Source organism: Epinephelus fuscoguttatus, linkage group LG22 (genome assembly GCF_011397635.1).
Source record: "Epinephelus fuscoguttatus linkage group LG22, E.fuscoguttatus.final_Chr_v1".
In the NCBI taxonomy this organism is placed as follows: Eukaryota; Metazoa; Chordata; class Actinopteri; order Perciformes; family Serranidae; genus Epinephelus; species Epinephelus fuscoguttatus.
In genome coordinates, this window is record NC_064773.1 from 17,493,691 (window position 1) to 17,514,776 (window position 21,086).

A 21,086-nucleotide genomic window follows, 5' to 3' on the forward strand; every position below is an offset into this window, starting at 1 on the left:
CTACTCCGTTGTTGTTGAGGTGACAGTTGGTCTTTGTGGTATTTGTTCAACTCTCAATAGCAGCTCTATCATAGAAAACACAAAGCCAAAAGCTGAGAGCTTCGTCACACTACTGGCATTTGTAGCATAGCATAAATACTTTGTTGATTTAGTTAATCTAGGGATAACATGCTGATTCCATTTTTCCCCATCAACCAATCAAGTTGAGGAGCAGGTTTTCACTTGACCAAGATGTCTTTCTTTTGTTGACTACAGCCCAAGAACTAAAAATCAAAACCTATGCTGTAGCTACCTGTCGCAGGATCCCTGTTAACCCTTTGTGTCAAGCATAAATTCAGCTTTTTGTTCTCATTACGCTTGAACAAACTAGATCATAAAACATGTTTTCTGACCACATTTAAAGGCAAAAGTTGGTGATACTGGTGATGGGCCGTAGTGAATCATACAAATTGGGGATAAAGGCACACTTTTTCATAGTCTTAAATTTCAATTAATGTTTCTTATCTCCATACTCCTGGCTGATCGCTGCAGGAAGTGAACATGCTTGTCAGATTGTCTGTTTTAGAAAAGTTATAAAAACTGTCAGAAGCAGCCACCCCTGCTTCTGCTGTCAGAAAAGAGATGAGACAACACTTGAGTTAAAAACAAAACAGTAAAACTAAAATCATTTCAAAATGGAAGCCTTAAGGTTCCTGAGAGCAATAAGGTTCCTGTTTTTAGAACTTCACTCTCCACCATGTCTGCCCAAATCACGTAACCTTGCAAGGCAGCTGGATTTGCATGATCATGCAAGAATTCAGCCCTGATTTGTAACATTGCCTGCACCACTACCATTGCCTTCCCGCTGTTGAAACAAGTATTCCCAAATCTCTACCGGTGCACACATTTCTACCATTGCAAGGTATACACTGTCATATCGGCCAACCCTTATTGCACTCCTGGAAAGTTTCCAGATTGGAAACAGGCCACAGGTTGCTTTGTTGCGTTAGTGTTTCTGCCTTAGTTCTGTTCTACCTGCCATTACCTGCTTTGATTGACTCATTGCTCACCTTCTGACTTTCACCCGCCTCACCCCTCTGAGTCTGACGACTGCAAACTTGCCCTTTGACAGAGTAAAGTCAGTTTTGCTACACCTGCTCCATCTCCAGACTCTGAGTTCAGATCTGTATTCAGTTGTTACGACTCCCTTGTTACAGCCGAGCTCCTCTCCCCTCGCCTCTTTCCTCGCTTGTCGATCTTGCATTTTCAGCAGTTATGGAATGAAATATTGATAGGAGACACTTCCCTATTGATGTAACCGTACACCAAGGACACAAAGCATGAAACATAAAATACACACAAGGACACCCGAGAATGAAGAAAGAGGGTAAAAAACTTTTGCTGCCAGTGGATGTTAAGAAACTCTCGGTCACGTGTAATGTGTGTGTGTGTGTGAACGTGAACGTGTGTGAGGTTGATCAAACTGGTCTATTTGTCAGGAAACCTCTGGAGAGACAGATTTTTCTGACAAAGAGAAACAGAGGAAAGTGAGGGCAGAGGGAAAGAGTTTTGATTTAGCATTCATTCATAACATATGCATGTAACATTTATGCTGTAGGAGAACACTGAAACATAAATTGGAATAAAAAAAGAAGAGCGTCCGTTTGTGGTGCTGTGTCTCAGATCAGATACTTCTGTACTGCTATTTTGAGTGCATGAGTGCGTTCACATGAAGACGTATGGCTAATGCAGCGCACTGTGAATACCCGCATGGTGCACTTAAAACAGTCAAAAAGTTGAGTGTGAAATGTTACCCTCAATGTTCGCCATGTTGCCTACGTAGCAGGAGGGCCAAGACCACAAACACAATTCAACTTAAACTTATAGTAATTGTGGTGCATGTACATGCAGCAGCTCAGCACTCTGTAAGGTGGCTCTCTGTAATAAGTATTTTGTTAGTTTACTTGTTAGTCAGTGCCATGTATGCTAATGTGAGCATAAAATACAGCCGACATGAACTGATAGGCATCGGTTCGAAGCACAACAGCTGTGTTTTTGACCACCACAACATCCCGACGAAGATCTTGAGGCCACCAGGTTCCCCATGGATTCCTGTCCCAGCTGGGAGGTGGCTAATTTAAATAACTTATTTTACATTCACGGCATATTTTGGCAGTGCTTGTGTGTTTGTATGTGTGCGTGTGCAGTGTGTGAGTATGAATTAATGATATAATATCCCCTCCTTTATTATTAATGAGTTCCGTGCATTGGATTTCGTCGTATTTATTTACAGTGACAATAAAAGGAATTGAATTTGCCAACTACCACAGCTAACACCAAAGCATTGTATAAATATATATGTGTATGTTTCACTACCTCTTTATTGTTGTCGAATATAAGCCATCGATGCCAAACAATGACGCAAAAGCTAACATTAGCCTACTAGCTAGCTAAAAATGACACATTTTATCACCAGGCATCGATATTGCATAGGTTGTGGTGTAAGGTGTATCGCCTACGGGCAGACTTATGTTTGATGTTACGCGTGTTAAATTGTCGTCTTCACTCTCTTAGTACTTGATTTGTGATCAGTGGCTTGACAAGTTATTATTTAGCATCATTAACTCAATAGATCAGCAGGTGATAGAGCCAGTTGGTATCTGCCACAGATATTCATTGATATTCATAAAAATGTATTGTGAAAGCATGTTCATTATACAATAAATAAATAAAAACAGGAGATGCCAAGTGAGCAAACAAGCAGATATAGCAAGCGTATAATTTAGCGAGTGACAATATTTCGTCAAATGTTGGCGATAATGCTTCAACTGGTTGCAATTTTCCGAGCAGAAGAAGAAACTAGCCCTTGCTCTGGAAGTAGGGAAAGCTTAAGCACGTAGGGTGCCAGATCTTGCAGTTGTCATTTCCAAAAAGTGCACAACGGCCATGTTTGATTTGAGACGACACTACCCTGTCAAAATTAGCACACTGAATGAGTAAGTAGGTTACTTATACCCCCTTTTCCACTGAAATTAGAGTGTGTACATGGGTTTTTTTAAACATGGGAAACCTCACAAAAAATAGGCTCCTTTCCAGTTGACAGTAGACCAGAGCTGTGTACTCAGCTCTGCAGCAGACAAGTATGCCTTTCTGTTTTGTCTCTTACTGGTGTGTCACCTGTGACGTCACCGACAGGCCCAAAAACTTCTTTTTATATACCTCTTACTTATTCAGTTTCTCTTTTAAACTTAATGCAGACTAATTTTGAACGATGTTTGAGCGCTGCTTGGGCGGAGACAGATGGTATTTTGTGGTGGCGCATTGTAGCTTGCCGATAAAGAGGCTAAAATTAGCATAGCACGTTCACCTGGGTGTTGTATTTTCATCACTGCTGATCGGAGCCAATAAATACCTGTGACTACTGCAGAGTCATTTGACCCGGGTGTGAATGCCGATTGTAACCTTTTCCGTTACATACTACAATAGCCAGATGTTAGCGGGTATCACTGGGTTTTTTGTGCAGTGGGAAAGGAGCATTAGTATATGTGGTGTGCTACATGTAAGTGTGGTAACTGAAGTTTCTGATTTGTTACACAGCAAAAGTGTCTCCTTCTGTTCTAACTTCCCTCCATCTTTTCTCTTTCCCACCAATCACTCATATTTCTCTCCTAGTTTCCCCTCCTTCATTCCTCTTCGGCTTCTTCCCTCCCTCATCACCCTTCCTGCCATCCATCTCTCAGCCTCTGTTTCACTTCGACTCCCCCTCTTTTCTCCGTGCTTGTCAGACACGCGCACACACACATACACGCACGCACACACACTGAGCCATGCTGACACTTAAACTAAGTGCACTCACACACACCCTGTTCCCTTACTCCCTCCTCTTACCACCCACACAGAAACGAGGACACATGCAGGCCACAAAACACACACACACACATGCGCACACGCACACACACACACACGCACACACACACACACCACACACGCAGAGTACTTTCAGCACTTTCTTCTTTACCATACTCAGCAAGATCAGATGTCAACTCAACTGACACAACGCACACAGAGGCTGTATTTTTCTTTTCACCACGCTCTGTTTCCTCCTCCCTCTTATAGAATATATGCATTTTTAAAAACCCTCCCACACACACACAGACACACTCAGTGAGAGTGAAAAACACTGCATGAATGGTTAACCTCTACACACACGAGTCATGAGAGGGAAAGAGATGAGGAGACACAGATATTTAGAGGAGTCGGAGACGAGATGTGGCATGGATGAAGGGATTGAGGGTGAAGAAGAGGGCTGGAGAGGAATAAAAGGAAAAAAGTTAGAACATAGACAATTGAGCGTTCAAAGACACAGACATGAACCTTCAGCTACACATGTAAGCACAGAGTGTCTATTAGAGCACGCATGCAAGACACAAATGGCTCTGTATATCCAACACACACACACACACACACACACACACAGAATGAAACATGAATAAATAATTTTCATGCACTGACAAAACCACCACGAGCCAAGACGCTCTCACACACATGCACTCAATGTGTGCTCACATGCCGGCAGCACACGCAGTACACAACGCGTACACACGTGCACGCACAATTAAATGACATGCATATTTTCATGCAGGCAGCATGCAATGACACGGACATGGACACACATACAGAGACACATGCTTCTCCTGTGCTTACTGACATGAGAGGTGTTTCAGCATTACACACACATACACACTTGTCACAGTCACATATACTACACACTGAACTGCACTGCATAACAGTGTAGGTCTACAGCAGTGGTTCCCAATTGGTGGGTCGCGATCCAGGAGTGGATCACAGGTTCATTCTGAATGGACCACAAGCGACTTGCAAATGTGTCAAGTTTGTAAAAAACACACTTTATTTTGAAGCAATTTTCCAGCACAGAGCTTTAATTTTGAAGTGGTGTAGAGTGAGTGACTAACTGACAGCAAACTAGCTCGATGACATGGCCAAACACAAGCATGATGCTGAATATATTAAACTGTGTGTTCTGCCATTCAGGCATTTCCCTCTTTTTGGCGCCCTCTTTGGCAGTTTATTGAATTGCGCAGACTTCCCAACAGGAAGTCCCATCGACAGGAGGTCTTACCAACAGGAATGGTGCGTTCGTTTTGTACTTGGAGGTCGGAAGTCGAAAGGGGGAAAGACGTCACCTCCGAGTTGACAACAGTTTTTGCATTCTAGTTGACAACGGACATGGACGCCCGCAAGAAAGCCTTTGTTGCCCTTGCACTTTCGGAGTATAGACAGCTTCATAACCATCATGCACTCCAACTGATGAACGCTGCAGATGAGGCTGACCTAATGTAAAACAAATAAGATAAAATTGCTATAAACAGTACTTTAGCAGAGTGTTTACTCACCATGTATGTGACCGGTCAGCCATCTTGAATTCGTAAGTCGGGGTTTATGCGGTTGCTCCAAGTTTCTGAGCTGGAAATCCGATCTCAGGGTGTGTACGAGTTTAAACTTCTGACTGGGAACTGGGAATTTCCGACCTCCAAGTACAAAACGAACGCACCAGAAGTCCTATCCACAGGAAGTTTTGAAGCCTAGGCCTCAGTATCATACCATTCCAGCCATCAGAGGGTTGTCTGCTGCGATCTTTTGTTTCGCCCCCGAAAGCATTGGCTCTAAGCTCAAATCCCTTTGTTACCATCTCAACAACCAGTATTTGTGATCTTTTTGAGTTCCTTGTTGGAAGAAGTGTATTTTGAGTTTGTTTGTAATCATGTGTTTAATTCAGCCATGTTGATTTGTCACTGTTAAGCATTTAGCTCTCATGCTGTGAACCACTTAATATATACTGTGAAAATAATCCTCCTGTGGTATCTCTCTTTTTGGTTTATTCTCTACATTGTCTTAACTATGATTTCACCATGCTAACAGCGATAATGCCTCAACACTTTCTCATCATTGGACACATTTGAATTCACAACCATAAAAATGCTGTTAACTTGTTACATTAATGATGTCATATTTTAAAGAATATTTTGAGTTTATTATGAGAACTTGGAAGTGAGACGGAGCGGGGAGTGAGACGGAGGATGCACTGTGACTCGAGGCTCAAGCTAACACTGCAGCCTTGAGACTTGAGCTCCGGTTAGCAGAAGGCTTAACTATTACAAGGAGAAGTATTTTGCACTTTGAGCCCCATCTCTGGGTTGTTTATGATGAAATAGAGTGGCTAAGACTAAAATTGTGACAATTGCTGCTTTTTGGGGAATTCGGCTTTCCCCTGCCTGGCTTAACAGTGCTGCCAATGGTGGCCGGTGGCGGATTACTACCAACGGACAATAAGGCTCCTATAGAAAACCAATGGATTAGACAAATTGTCAAATAAATCATCATGGAAACCACAGTTTGCTATGATTTTTATGTCAGAACATCAACAAACACCACTGACCACTCGTTTAGGGTGGTTTTAGGACAGGTTCACACATGGCCATAGGCAGTACTGTTAAGCCAGGCAGGGGAAAACCAAATTCTCCGAAAAGTAGCAATCGTCACTATTTTGGTCTTAGCCACTCTGTTTCATCATAAACAACCCAGAAATGGGGCTCAAAGTGCAAAATCTCCTTCTCCTTTAAGACATTATTTTTCCAACTAAAAATGTTTTCTCCAACTCTGAAACATTTCGCTGATATTGACACATGTTGTATTTTGTTTATTGCCAGACTCTCTTTTAGACTTTCTTTTTAATAAGTCTGTTTCCCCTTTTGGGTTGCTTTGCAGTGCAGGCAGTTGATGCCAACTCTGGAGTAGCGACTTAATCTGCAGGTCTCTCCATCGCTGAATCAGTCTTTCAACAAAGGGGCGTGCACGTGCAAATAGGAACGCCCTCTCTCTCACATACAGGTAAGCTATTCAAAAGTTTCTTTCGACCTGAATTAAATGATTATAACAAATATTGCAAAAATGTTTCTAAAATCAGCTGGAAAGCTTTACGTCTAAATTTAGTGGTGCAGAACATCTGGCTAAACGGTTGGCTTGTTTACAGCCTGTCTGATCACCTGACTACTCTTGTTTCTCGCCCTGTTCCCAGATCAGCCTTTGCTTTACTGAGTAAAGTAAAACGCCATCATTAACACACAGAAATGATAGCTAGGCATTTATAAACAGAGTCATCCTACCTATGTCCTACTTAGTATTGCTCTGCCTCACATTTATTATCGCTCCCTCCATTCACATCCAGGCTCTCACTCTGTGCTGAGGCAGCAGCAGCTTAAGTGCCTTGCTCAAGGGCACGGTGACAGTAGCTGGCGAGGGAATGGAGAGTGGTTTTCATTCATTAGTTTGGTAGCCTTCCAGTGAAAACCGCACACCTTTAGGCAACCGCTGCCCCTGATATATATTTAAGTGCAGACTGCCTTCAGCAACACACACACACACACACACACACACACACACACACACACACACACAAGCACACACACACACAGGGCAGCATGGCCACACACCATGTGTACGAGCCAGATTTGGCTCCGTCCTCATGTCTGCCATACGGTTGATTCCTCCCTGCTGTGCACACCCTGCAGGCCAAACACACAGCTTTCCGTGTGTGTGTGTGTGTGTGTGTGTGTGAAGTCGGAGAGAGAGAGTTTGGAAAAGAAAGAGGTAAATATGAAGCCAAAGAGAGAAGAAAGAAGACCGACACATATTTTACCACAAAGCCTGTAACAGTTTGAGTGAAAACAATTTTTTTAAACACAAAAATTGTTTTGTTTTCAGTCTTGAACTGTTACAGTAATATAATTTTTCGTTGTGAGATAAATTCACCAGTATACACTACATTAATTTTAGATTATTGGACATGTTTTGTACTTTGGGTGAAAGAGATAGATTTTCTTTCTCGGCGGGTGATTTAATGGAACAGCTTTGTGTTTTCAGTGATTTTGATCTTGGGAAATATTTAGGAAATTGAATATTGCAGCAGAAAATCAACCTTCAAAGATAATTTAAGGCTGAGATTCCTTTTTAATAAGCATGAGAGGTTATAACAAGACTCATGTAGCTTCAACAGATGACTGGGAAATGGATTGTAATGACACTAATTTTCAAACAGATTTTAAAAAAAATTGAAACTACATTTTTCTGCATTTATGACTTCCATTTTGCAATATTCCTAAACCAATGAAAAAGTCCCCTCTTTAAAAATGAAGGGACAAAGAAGATACTTGTTAATGATTGCTCAGACATTGTCCCGTGTCCAGCTGTCTCAGAGACCTCTCATTTTGATGCCACCATAGCCAGTCACACAGCACAGGTGTTGTTATTAACCTGTATTTACGTTGGTTTGTTGTTGTTATGTCTGGTGACTTTGACAGCACAAACCAGTCATTTGATCGATGAATTGCAGGAGTTTTCGTTGGCCTTGCTTAACCAGTGGCAGCTGCAATCAAATCATAATACCAAAGACAATTAAATATGTCAATGAGAACAGCTAAATGTGAAATATTGAAGCACAACACAGGTGCAGAACAGGATGGGACAGTTTCACCTTTCAGTTTCTGCGCTTACATGCACACTAACATTCCACTATTATTTCAGATATGACAATATTCTGAATACGGGTCATTTGACGGCATATTCTGTTTCAATATTCCGGATTAGGCCTTATTCCAAATGTAATATTTTCCAGTAAAGACATGTGGGATATGCAGATAGGTGTCTATAGGGATATGTGTCTCAGTTGGGGTTTTTACCACAGTCTGCAACACATGGGCAGATTATAGGCCCTGACACACCATTGGCCCTTGTCGGTGCTAGTCTGCTTTTTTTCTGCCAATTCAACATGTTGAATGGGTGTTGGGGAATGTGGTGCCTGTTGGTGAATGAAATTACTCTAATTCAGTTGATCTCAGTGCAGGAGAGGAGAAACAGAAGTGAGGAAAGTAAACAAAGAGCTTAAGTGTAGAGGGTATAAATCCAAGACAAACTTGTTACGTAAGGTAAGATTATTTTCCTTTAGCTATTGTGCTCTTAAGCAGAAACGTTTTGTGATGGTTTGTGTTATGGTAAACATGCTCTGTTTTTTAACATTGTCTTGTGTTTTTAATGTGCTAACTGGCTAAGTAGCATCCAGATGACTTTCTGGTTTCCCTTTTTGAATGAGGATTATAGACTATTGCCATATGCTGGTATGGAGAAATGTTTCCTCTCATGCAAACACGAAACATACATGCTAGTTTGCCAGTGACTGTAGTCTTTGTGGTGTGTCCATGTGCAAGTTTTAAGCCAAGATACTGGCAATGTTAGGCAACGCAACGGGGTGCTTTTTTCGCTGATAGCTCTCTGAAGTCGGTTTGGTTTGTCTGGGCCTTATGAGATAAAGGGCCCCTGGGCACAGATATGCAAAAGGCCCCAGCACCTCTCCTACATGACACATGGACTTTATGGTGGTTTTGCCTCTTTGTTGTTGTTTTGAGTCTCTTGAGGCAGCTGTGTGTCTAGGTAATTCGGTGTTTCCTCATGGTTGTCCATTTTTTATGTCTTCTTGGAGTCAATTTGTGTCTCTTTAAAGTAATTTCTGTCTTTTTTTGGCAGTTTTGTGTGTCTTTGTGGTCTTTTTGTGTCTCTTTAGAGTCATTTCTGTCTTTTTCTGGTCATTTTGTGTGTCTTTGTAGTCATTTTGTGTCCTTTTTGGTGTTGTGGCTCTTGGGGTCATTTAGTCTTTTTGGTTGTTCTGTGGCTTTTAGGTTGTTTTGCATCTCCTTGTCATCTTTTTGTGTGTCTAATTTCTGTCTTTCTTGTGTCTTTTTAGTCAATTTGTGTCTTCTTTAGGGGTTTTTGTTTTGTTTTTTTTGTTTTTTTTTTATGTTGCTTTATGGTTGTTTCGCATCTCTTTGTGGTCTTTTTGTGTTTTATAGTGGTCATTTTGAAGTCTCTTCCTGGTCAGCGGGTGTTAATTAGAGTGACATATTGCAGGTGAAGGCCGGGGGGGACCCTAACACTGGCCCCTGGGACTGTGCCTGGTAGGCCTGTGATAGAGATGCATGCCCAAGAGAAAAGCCCACATTTCTGGTTGAAAGGAAAAACAAACCTGCTTTTGAACATTCTGAAAGACTTGGATATCAGCAAGATTTTAGATATGCACAATTATCACCAACCTTTTGAAGAGGGTGGTGGATGGACTAAATTGATGTTTTACATTAATGGGAGTTACACAGCTGCATGTAAACAGGGATAAATAAATAAAAATCGTAACATTTTGTGCATGTAAACATGTAGTTGGATAACTTTTCAAAGACAACCTGGAAACACAGGTGTAAATGCACATTGTGTTCACGTGTAAACAGCATTTTCGGACTTAAACTCAATTAGATTTACCTGCCTCAGTTTTGACATGACCTGTGTGGAGGCATTGACAGGTGAAGAGCCAGTATGGACGTTTATAAACAGCTATACATTATGTATTTCGTTCACACATCTTGCCTAATACAGTAGAGCATACATTAAAGTGTTTTTTAAATATATGCAGATCCCTGTGTAGGCAAAAAAGCCAGTGAGACATGAGAGAAAGATTGAGAAAGCAAAATCAAGATGCTAAGATACACAAATGCAGGAGAGAGGGAGAAGAAAGGAGGAAGAAAGAAAGAGGGAGTGAGGGTGGATAGACAGCAGTCTCTGTGAACCTGCATAGACAAGCTCAGTCAGGCTGCTTTGGTGCGAGAGAGAGAGAGAAAGCAAGGATGTTTTGACAGCTCGGAGCCATCACAGCAGCAGAAGGCAGGGTGTGTGTGTGTGTGTGTGTGTGTGGGTGCAGGTGTTTGTGTGTCTGTGCACGTACTGTATTTGTGTGTGCGTGTGTGTCTGCATGCACACAAAAGACTAAAGGCAGAGACAGACAGTGACGTTTCTTCTGATTCAGAGACAAAGAGGAAAAAAGGAAGTCTAGCACAGAGCCTGGATGAAGGACAAATAATAAAAAAAAAAAGATGTGAGACTGTATCTGTGTGTGGCGTATAAATGTTGGTGTACACATATTGATATGTGTCAGGGCGCCTGCCACCAGGTCCCATCATGCATCATTCTGGTCACGACAAGTAAGACCTCCTCATTAGAGGGGCGTTGATGAGCGCACAATGGGTCCAGATTGTTTCTAAGGTATTTTTCCACATTATTTCCTCTCCTTTCTCATCACTGCAAAGACACAGAACAGGCATCTCCGTCAGCCTCGCCCTGCTTCACCTTCACACAGCTCCACACAGTCACACTGGGAGCTGCCCTGAACAAACACAGTCTTCTGCAGCTGCCACTGAGCAGCTCAGGAGCAGTTGGAGGTTGAGGTGTCTTGCTCAAGGGCACCTTGACTTGACTGTATGTTTTTATTTTATGTGAAGGCAGGGAGACACGTTCACATCCTCTGCACTCTCCCAGCCAGTCTGGGGATTTGCACCGCTGACCCTCCAATCACAAACCTGCTACTCGTGGCTGCTGCCTTTAGGCTACTGTAGCTGCAGGTTGTCTGTAATTGACAACTAATGTTTTGTGACCCGAAAGCTTTAGAGCGTCATGCAACACAACAGCTCTGTGTAAAAATGCAGAGTGATTAAATTAAACTTGTCCTAACCGATCTTTTGACCTCTTGGGGGCTGTGGACACAAGCTGCGCACACACGATATAGCTGCTCAGCAAACAGCCAATATTCAATTTCCTTTTAGCTGTTTTTAGTCTCCACCAGCACCAGAGGGAAACGTCAGAGAAATATCTGGCTTGTTGGCCACGGTGAGCTGATGATGAGTCCCGGCTGGGATTGTCTCCAAACGGTTCCCAACGTTGAGGTGATTGTGCCGGCGGCTAGAAGCTAACAGTGCTAACACCACGAACAGTGCTAGCTAACGGCAAGAGTGCTGACAGAGCTCATGGAGTTAACCTAGGAGGGAATGGGAGGGTGGGTGTTACAAAGAAGTATTTTTTTATGGCTGGAAAGATGGTCTTTTCATAAAACTTGGCTGTCTGCAGTAGAAAGATGCAAATACTTTTAAAATTGGTGCTACATGACTTGCGGACATGACGCCGCATGTGCGACCTACTGGCGATGGATAAACAGGAAACAGCTGAGGAATTAGCGAGCAGCTAGTAGCAAGAGGGAAACGCAAACCTGACAGACACTGTAAAGATGAGCAACTGGGGAGACAAGGAATTGCGCGCCCTCCTTGCCCTCGCAAACAAAGAGGCCATTAACCGTCAGATGACGGGAACGGTGAAGAACAGACCAATTTATGAAAGAATCACCGAAGGACTGATCAGCCGCGGCTTCCCTCCCACGTCACCTCTTCCATCACACGCTGAGCTACACGTTTTGTTACTTGCTCACGCCCCCCATTGCCCCGAAAAAGGCACATTCTGTACCAAAGTAGGTAGGAGGCATTTTGCTGCACTCCCTGATTTTGTTTTTATACTGCCAATGCTGAAAGAAGACTGATTGCGCTTTCCTGCAAATTCGCACAATTCCTATTTAAAAAGGGCTTCAGTTTCTCAGTATTTAAATACCCTTTTAAGCTTTTGCAATGACGCTGTTGCCGTTATCAGCTATAACCACCATATGAGCGCAATTCAGAGCAGCGGCGATTTGCTAGCTGGTGGGATACACACAGGGACTCACATGCACTAACATGCAAATGCAATCGGGCCATTGACCACAACAAAGGCTCCTACACTACAACACACACAGAGGTGTGTGACTTCATTCTCTGCTCAGGGCACCATTACTCCACTAAATCTTTACATAGCAAATAGTTGTTTGCTGCTATATTAATGCTCTGAATGTCACATACAGACCCTTTAAAGTTCAGTAGAGCTGAGGAGATGTGATAATTCTCTGTAGGTTTGTCACTTCAAGAGAAAATCCTCCAAATACACAGTAGTCATGTGATCCATTGTTGATATAAAGATGTTGATTACAGTCGCACCAAGTTCAGGTTTGGCTTCATCCGAGCTACACCGGTCTCTGTAACACACACAACACACACTGTAACATGTGGCAGTTGGTAGAAAATCAAACAATTTCCTCAATTTCCAGAGAAACAGACAAGATTTATTTATCAGATTTGTACAAGACAGCGAGTTTTCGACTGACAGTCTGTCTCATACATTCTCATTGTTTCTCCTGCCCGATTGCCAGACAGCCAGTGCACATGAGCAAATAGACAGAGTGTTTGACAAGTGTGTGTGTGTGTGTGTGTGTGTGCGTGTGTGTGTGTCAGAGAGAAGATGGTTGTCATTTTAAGAGGCAAAATGATAGGAAGATGGTGTGTGGGTGTGTGTGCATGCTTGCATGTACGTTAACAATGTACCCCCATGTCCCCTGTGTCAAAGCCCGGCTAAATCAAGTCAACCATGCTGTGTGTGTGCGTGTGCGTGTGCGTGTGTGTGTGTGTGTGTGTGTGTGTGTGTGTGTGTGTGTGTGTCAGGGTGTATGTGCCAGGCCAGATCAATATGAACTAATCAATGGGAGAAGACAGCTAGAAGGACCTTGGGGACGGCAGATACACACCTGGTGTACACACACACAGCCCCTCTTTGTATTCCATCCTCACTTTCTGTCTTTATCTTTCCTCACTCCACCTCCCATGTCTCTTTCTCCACGCCTTTCTCTTTTCCTCTGCTCATCTGTTTTTAAGTCTCTTTCTCGCACAAACATACTAATTATCTCCATCTTTCCTCTTTCGCTCTGTTAAGGCTACCATCAGATATGTCACTGCCTGATTTTCTTGTTCTGTCTCCTTCCTTCTTCTGCGTCTCGTCTCTGTATCCAAACTCAGGTTTATTTTGTTTGTTTGAGTTGTGGCGGCTGGTTGCGTGAGGGACTGAGTTCACGCTTCTCAGGTCAGCGCTGACTTTCCAACCACGACTCAATATTAGGGACACGCTGTGTCCAAATAGCAAACAAACCGGGTACTGCAGGTTGTGTTTTTTTTATAAGTCCGATCACATCTGTCGAAGCAGCAGTGGAAAGATGAGGTATGTGGCGCTCTGTGGTGAGGAAAGTTCAGCTGCTGGCACACATCTGAGTGCAGCCTTTAGCACATATGCTGCATGTAATGTATGTTGCATGCTCAAAATGGCTGTTGGAAAATAAAACACATGTATGGGAGCAAAGGAAGGCTGTAAGGTCTAAATTTCTAAATGTTTTTAGAGGTTTCTTTTGCTTCCGGCTTTATAAATAACTCTGAGTCAGCTAATTTAAGTGTCTTTTCTTTTTTTAAATCAAGTTAAAGGGGTTTTCTTTTGTCTTAAAAACCCTCTTGGAACGACTGCTGTCCAATCCTACGTTAGTAACCGTAACTAGGCACCAAAGGTCTGTGAAGGCTTTAGAACCTGCAAGTTGGACTGTCGGACAAATAACCTTAAGGTCTAGAGAGGGGTGTTGTTTTTTCCACTTCCCTGGAGCCAAAAACACAAGAGTAGAAATGTCAGATATGGATTAAAAAGTGTGGAAGAGCTCACTCACAACAAAATCCATCAAAAATCAAAAAACTTCTTCTTTGCTCCAAGGTAAAATGCTAACCAACATTAGCTAACCTAGCAGCAGTTGAAAATTATTTATAAGTTACTTATGTTTTAATTATAAGTTAGGCAGTTATATGCCATTTGAGGCTTTTTGCACTTTAAACAAATTAAAAAGCTGGAGTTTTGCTAGCAGTGGGCTAAAAGCTAAAAGGCTTTCTTAGATAATGAAAGCTATAAGGAGCCATAACTAGGCTAAACGTTAAGCTTAAGATAAAACAACTTATTGAGTTAGCTTGCTGTGCTATAACATTTCTGTATACCCTGTAATTCTTTGTCCTTCATGTAAATTGCCAAGATGTTGAGTACCTTGTTTTTCCATTTACAGTACTCAGCCAACAAATCATATTTTGAGTGTGGAAATGTATTTTGTTGTCAGAGTTATAGCTATTGTCAGAGCCGAATTCTCGTGATGTCGCTCTAACAACAATCATGTTAAAGTTGAAAACTGGCAATTTATCGACAAACTTGTTGAATTCTGTTGTCAATTTGAGCCATAACTGTAATGTTTAAAGATATATAGTTGAACACAGTGGTCCGACATGTCTGACATTTCTACTGTGCTTCCTTTATGTAGTTTGTTGCTTTGTTATCATATTTGAAAAACCAAATCTGCCGGCACACAAGCTAAACAATGCACTGCTGTAGAGACGCAAAATGTATTTTAGCTACCTAAAAAAATCTATATTGTGTTCTGCTGTAAAATGACAGTTTCTGTCAATGGAGTCTGGTGGCTTTGATATAATTTGTAGTTGTCCATTGGAATAGATGATCTAACAGCAAGGTAAAACGGTGAAAATATTCAAAATATAGCGTACAATTAAACTGATATTGATTTTTTTTTTTTTTTTGGTGGGCTTTTTTAGGTGGTTAGAACCTTACTAATACCTAGCTAATTAAGCCAATGTCTGCTTCGCGCCGTTTTATTTTCATGTACGTGACACGAGGATTTTCTACCTGGAAGCTGTTGTAAATAAACATTTTGATTCGGTCTGTCACACCACATTGACATGCCGGGTGTGAGAGACAGTGACAGTCTTGAAAGGTGGGACTTCACAAAGGGTCAGTCTTGAGTAACTTGATTTTTTGGATCTGAAAGTGTTAATATATGATAATTCTGAAAAATCTTTTTAGAGGGAATTTAAGAAATGTGAATATGGTTACAAATTGAAAATAAACTTTCTACATAAAGCTGTGAACCATTAACAAATTACAGTAAATCACATACAAAGAAATCCACACGCACATCCAAACCAAAAATGGGCAGGTGCTGAGCCGAAAACAGTGCATGCAAAAGAAGATTAAATCAGTTCGCATACTGCAGGGCTCCAATGCTCAGTCGAATTTATTCGAATTTAAGTAACGTTACGAGTGTCAGGCTCTTCATCAGACTACGTACAGTGTCTTTGAAATTGCTCAATTTAGCATCACCTACTGGAAAAGGTGGAGGTAAGTTACATAAAGTCAGATGATTTTGCAAGTAAAATACTCAAGTGTTTTACATTATTTCAGTTCCAACACAAGGTATTCAGTCATGATTTAATTTCACAGTTAGGTATTAAGTTATAAGATTATAAAACCCTTGAAGCCCTTTGTTGCTCCCATACATACTTCTCTTTAAAACTCAAAAGCTTTCGCTTGATGCAAACTGTAACAATATTTTCCAGCATCAGTCTGTCTCCTTAACCCTGTGCTGTGGACTTCTTACAGATTTTCACACCCATAAGCCAACACAAAAATTTGACCTCATTTTTGCACAAGTGTAAATCTGGCTTTTGCCAAATCCTGAGTTGGCAGTCTGGTTATCAGCAGGCACACCACAGCTCTGGTGGGCGCTCTGGGTCTGAGGCACTTTCAGTTCAATTCACTCAACATGCAAATTGAAACTGTAATTCATTTACTGGCAGATAAGAGCGCTGCTCTGTCTCAATAATGCCTTTATAGATTGAATATTAAATAACCTTCTGATGGGGATTTTCTTATGGTTTGAATGTCCATGCTCCGGGTTAATTGAATTGAACGGAAAGTGACCCGAGTCCCAGCACAATCAAATTCAGTGCAGGTGTGGACAAGTTCAGACTGACCCTCCTTTTATTCATCAGTATATATAAATTCATTTATATATTTGGTCTGAATGAGCACATGTGAAACGACACAGTTTTCCCTGCAAATATTTGGTGCTCTTGTCTTGTCAGCTTTCTGACAACTACTCAAAAATGCAGGCCAGCTTATTTGTTCCTGTCATTAAAATGAATAATTTCAAAAAGTACAATTTACGTCTGATTTTGACAGTTTCACGTGAGCATGGTCAGGGCTGGAGCCTATCCCAGCTGACATTGGGTGAGAGGCCGGGTACACCCTGGACAGGTCACCAGCCTATCACAGGGCTGACACATAGAGACAGACAACCATTCACACTCACATTCACACCTACGGGCAATTTAGAGTCACCAATTAACCTGCATGTCTTTGGACTGTGGGAGGAAGCTGGAGTACCCAGAGAAAACCCACGCTGACACAGGGAGAACATGTGAACTCCACAAAGAGGGGCTCCCCCACTCCAGGTTTGAACCCCCCACTCCAGGTTCGAACCCCCCACCCCAGGTTCGAATCAGGAACCCTCTTGCTGTGAGGCGACAATGCTAACCACTGCACCACTGTGCTGTCTTTTAGTTCATCATTCTAAGAAAACAGTGACCAGTACTCCTCGGCGGCTAGCCAGGGCTTGAGACACGGCGTCTTGTTGTCCCGGAGAAAATAGAGAATGTGTTTGGGATAAATAGAGACCTTCCTCGGGGCGAAATGTGTTCTGTATGTATGTATAACTATTGCTTAGCAAATGACAAACTGTACCAGGCTTTTGAGTTTGGTTTTTTGGTGAAACTAGTCCAACACTGAAGGTCTTGTCAGGAATCCAGCTTCAGCCCTTTATCTTATGTTCCTTACACCTGCTCTTTTTCTTTCCTCTTACTGTCATCCTCCAAACATTTCTAACATCTCGCCCAGAAAGAGCCCTGAAAATCCTCCTTGTTAACGTGGTGAAATCTCTCTGTTCCGATGCACGGCATTCCCTGTCAAACATGTAATAAAACCCCATTCGACTGTTGCTGCAGTTTTCTGTCTGCCTTTCTGCCCATTCCCCCCTGTTTGAGAAGAGCATGACAAATTTTAAACAGAGTAAAAGAGAAGGAAAAAGTTTCTCTTTATTGATGCTTGAATGACAAGCTGAACTGACAGGAAGGTACAGAGAGCCGGCTGAGAGGCACAGACACCGCTGAGTGTCTACGCACATGCATTATGCACATACACTTTCAATCACACCTGCACAGACAGGAAGACAAGCACACACAAGCGCACCACACCTCCCACGCTACCAAAACACTGTCTCACCTGACAAATTAGAATGGGTGCGAGCCTGCCGGTTTTTGACATTGCAGGTATCTGTCACATTTCTGTCAGCGCTTCACGTGGTTTCACATCAAGACAAAGAAACCCAAAAAGAACCCACGTGTCATCTCCTCCTCTCTCCCTCTCTCCCTCTCTCCCTCTCCCTGTCCGTCCTCTCCTGTCTTTCTCTGCTTGGTACTGTCGAATGAAGCAGGAATATGGAGCAGAAGTCAACATCGCATGCTGCATAATTCTCAGTCTCCCGTTGTAATTGCTGAGGCTTTTATAAAAGATTCAGCAACGACATCCATGGTTTGGTTGTGAATGAAGCAGGGTCTTATGGTTTCAAATTAAAGATTTAGTGTGTTGTTTTCTCATCCAAACTGCTGGATCCAACATTGATCGAGCGAAATTGCACAGAATGGGTAATGCTGGATAAATGTAGCAATGTTGATTTGAGTAACATGGATCACATAATAGCACAAATATTAAAGCCAAGTCTCTCTATCATGGCTAATACAGATACAATCTCAGGGACCAATACAGCTAACATGCAACATAGAGGATGAATTAGTATCTGCATTTGTTGCCTAATGAGCAAAAGGCCTACAGCAGTAAATGACCTGCTAAAATAATAAGCAGGTGAACACCCAGAGGAGCTAATGAGTGAAGGGTTCTCAAGAAGTCTAGAGGCTGGAAAATACAGCAAAGCAGAGCTGGAACAATTATATTTTGATAAGTGATTAATCATTTCAGTCAGTCACCATGTAAAAATGCTTCATATACATGGTTCTCAAATGTGAGAATTTGCCCTTTTTTCTTTTTTATATCATCGTAAAATTGAATGTCTTTGGATTTTAAGTGTTGACCCCACAAAAAACAAACAACTGGAGAAGTCATTTTGGGCTCACGTAACTTGTGGTGGTGTTTTAAGCCATGCTGGCAGTGTGAGTCGAGGGAAGGCGATGTATGCTGGCCTGCCAATTTGACCCAGACTGAAATATCTCAATAAATGTTTTAATAGATAACAACTCACAGATGGATTGCCTTGAAATTTGGTGCAGACATTCATGGCCCACAGAGGATGAAGTCTACTGACTTTGGCGATCCTTTGACATTTCCTCTGTTATATATCTCAACAGCTATTGGATGGACTGTCATGAGATTTGGTGTACACATTCATGTCCCCCATAACTTTGGTGACTTTTCATAGCTTCGTCATCTGGTCAAAATTTTAATTTATCCATACTGTAGTTTATGAATACCTGCAAACCTAAGGACATTCCCATCAGCCCCAGCTGTGCTCTTGTGATTAGCAAATGTTGTTATGCTAACACACTAACCTACACTGATCATAAACCAACATATCCTCATAAAATTGTTTCTATGATATCCTACTAATTAGCTCCCCATGAACGATGGAACGTACTTGACATAAAGTTATGTACTTATCGTGAAGTTACGGAGGTTAGCTTTAGACAAGTAAAGGTACATAGGTTAGGTTTAGGATAAAAAATATGGTGATGATGTAACTTAAAATGACTTAAAGTTCACATGGTTCAGAACATCGGTCTCCTAGGGAAAGTCCTGGTGAAAGTCCTGTGTTTTGTGACCCATCCACCACACCAATCTTCAACCTCATGAGGCTGCTTTCCTCTTTATTCTCGTCAGCACATTGGTTACATGATTGCAGCCTACATGGGTTATACATGAATTACTGGCTCATGAAGAAAACGTACAAACAGTGCATGAGAACAGCCTGCATAAACATTACCAGCTAAAACATTAGCAAGTTAACGTTTTTGTTGTGAGCATGTTAGCATGAGGTTAGCATTGAGCTCAAAGCACCATTGTGCCTAAGTACAACACCAAAGAGCAAGTAGCATGGCTGTAGACAATTAAGGCCTTCAACACCAGCAGCCAAATATTTTGTTATTTGTTGGTTATTTTGTTTGTTATTGTTATTTTTGTCACAAGAACTTTCACACAAAGGGTGAATATTACTCAAAGACAAAAAAAGGGCGCAATTTTTTCTTAGCTGTCACATTGTGAATAAAGGAATCAACCAATCACGTTGCACCTATACTTATGAGGATTAGAAGACAATAGAGTAGCCTGGAAATCTAGACCCAAATCTAGAAAGATTTAGGGTCTGGCTATGAGTAATGCAAATGGCCCAACTCGAGGGGTGGCACCAAGCATGCATTTGTAGATATCACTGCACGCAATTGGATAACACCATGACCAATCAGAAGAATACACGGGGTGACGTATACGCTTAGCTACCAGCGGAGCTAACTGGTAGATTAGACTCTTGCCGTATCTGGTCAGCAAAACAGCAAAAACGTCCTTCTTGCAAAGGAAAGATTAGAGCGCCGTTTTCTGTACCTCTTTTAGAGAAAAAGCCAGGTCTAACTCGTTCATTGTAGCGGCCGAAGCCATTTCAAACAACTGGCGTTCATCCGTAGCCATCTTGCAATGTTCAAATTGTGCTCTTGCGAGAACTCTGGATTTCCAGGGTAACAATAGAGTGCCCCATGAATTAATCCTAAAACACGAAAATTAAGTAGCATTTTTGCACTCCCGGTTCCCTTGTCTTTATGTTAATTTTTTTTTTAATAGGTTTTTGTTAGATGCCTGAAATAAGGTCTGTCGTTCACACAAGCTTAAGAGACTTAAGATACCTCAGAAAATACCCCACTCATGAACTCTGAAGTGTCTATGTGTCTTTAAAAAGGTGGTTGCTAACAAGAGGCTAAATGAGACTACAGAACGTCATCGTACCAAGCCATGGCGAAAATGGTGACGTCATGCAACCGTAGTGTAGTTTGTAGCCTAACATAGCAGCGTAGCATAGCCTAACTTTAGCTTATTACTTCTGGGGATTGCACTGAGGCTTCAGTAATCTTGAAAGTGGTCTTTATTTGGTGAAAATTATTTTTTTGAACAAAACATGTAAGTATCTTAAACCTTTGTTTAACACAGAGATTATTTTCAACAATAATTAAAAATCTAATGGAAAAATCTCATTGGCTTTTTGACAAGGGAAACAGTGCGATGCTAACTTCCATGTCAGCCTACAGAAAAATGTCATTCCTGGGCCACACTATAGAGGCCAGATCCACTCCATCTGTTCATCCCTTTCACAATAAAAGCCC

The 21,086-nt window shown here is 41.8% G+C and overlaps 1 protein-coding gene across 3 annotated transcripts in view; it reads left to right on the forward strand.

Moving 5' to 3' along the window:
- The window catches only part of wnt5b (wingless-type MMTV integration site family, member 5b), a 138,576-nt gene that overhangs the window by 50,662 nt on the left and 66,828 nt on the right, over positions 1-21,086 (forward strand). For 2 of the 3 annotated variants that reach the window (XM_049566648.1, XM_049566649.1), the window contains exon 2: positions 6,766-6,888. The gene's annotated coding sequence lies outside the window, so the exon portion shown is untranslated. The remainder of the gene's footprint in view (positions 1-6,765; positions 6,889-21,086) is intronic. The other variant, XM_049566650.1, reaches the window with a different exon arrangement.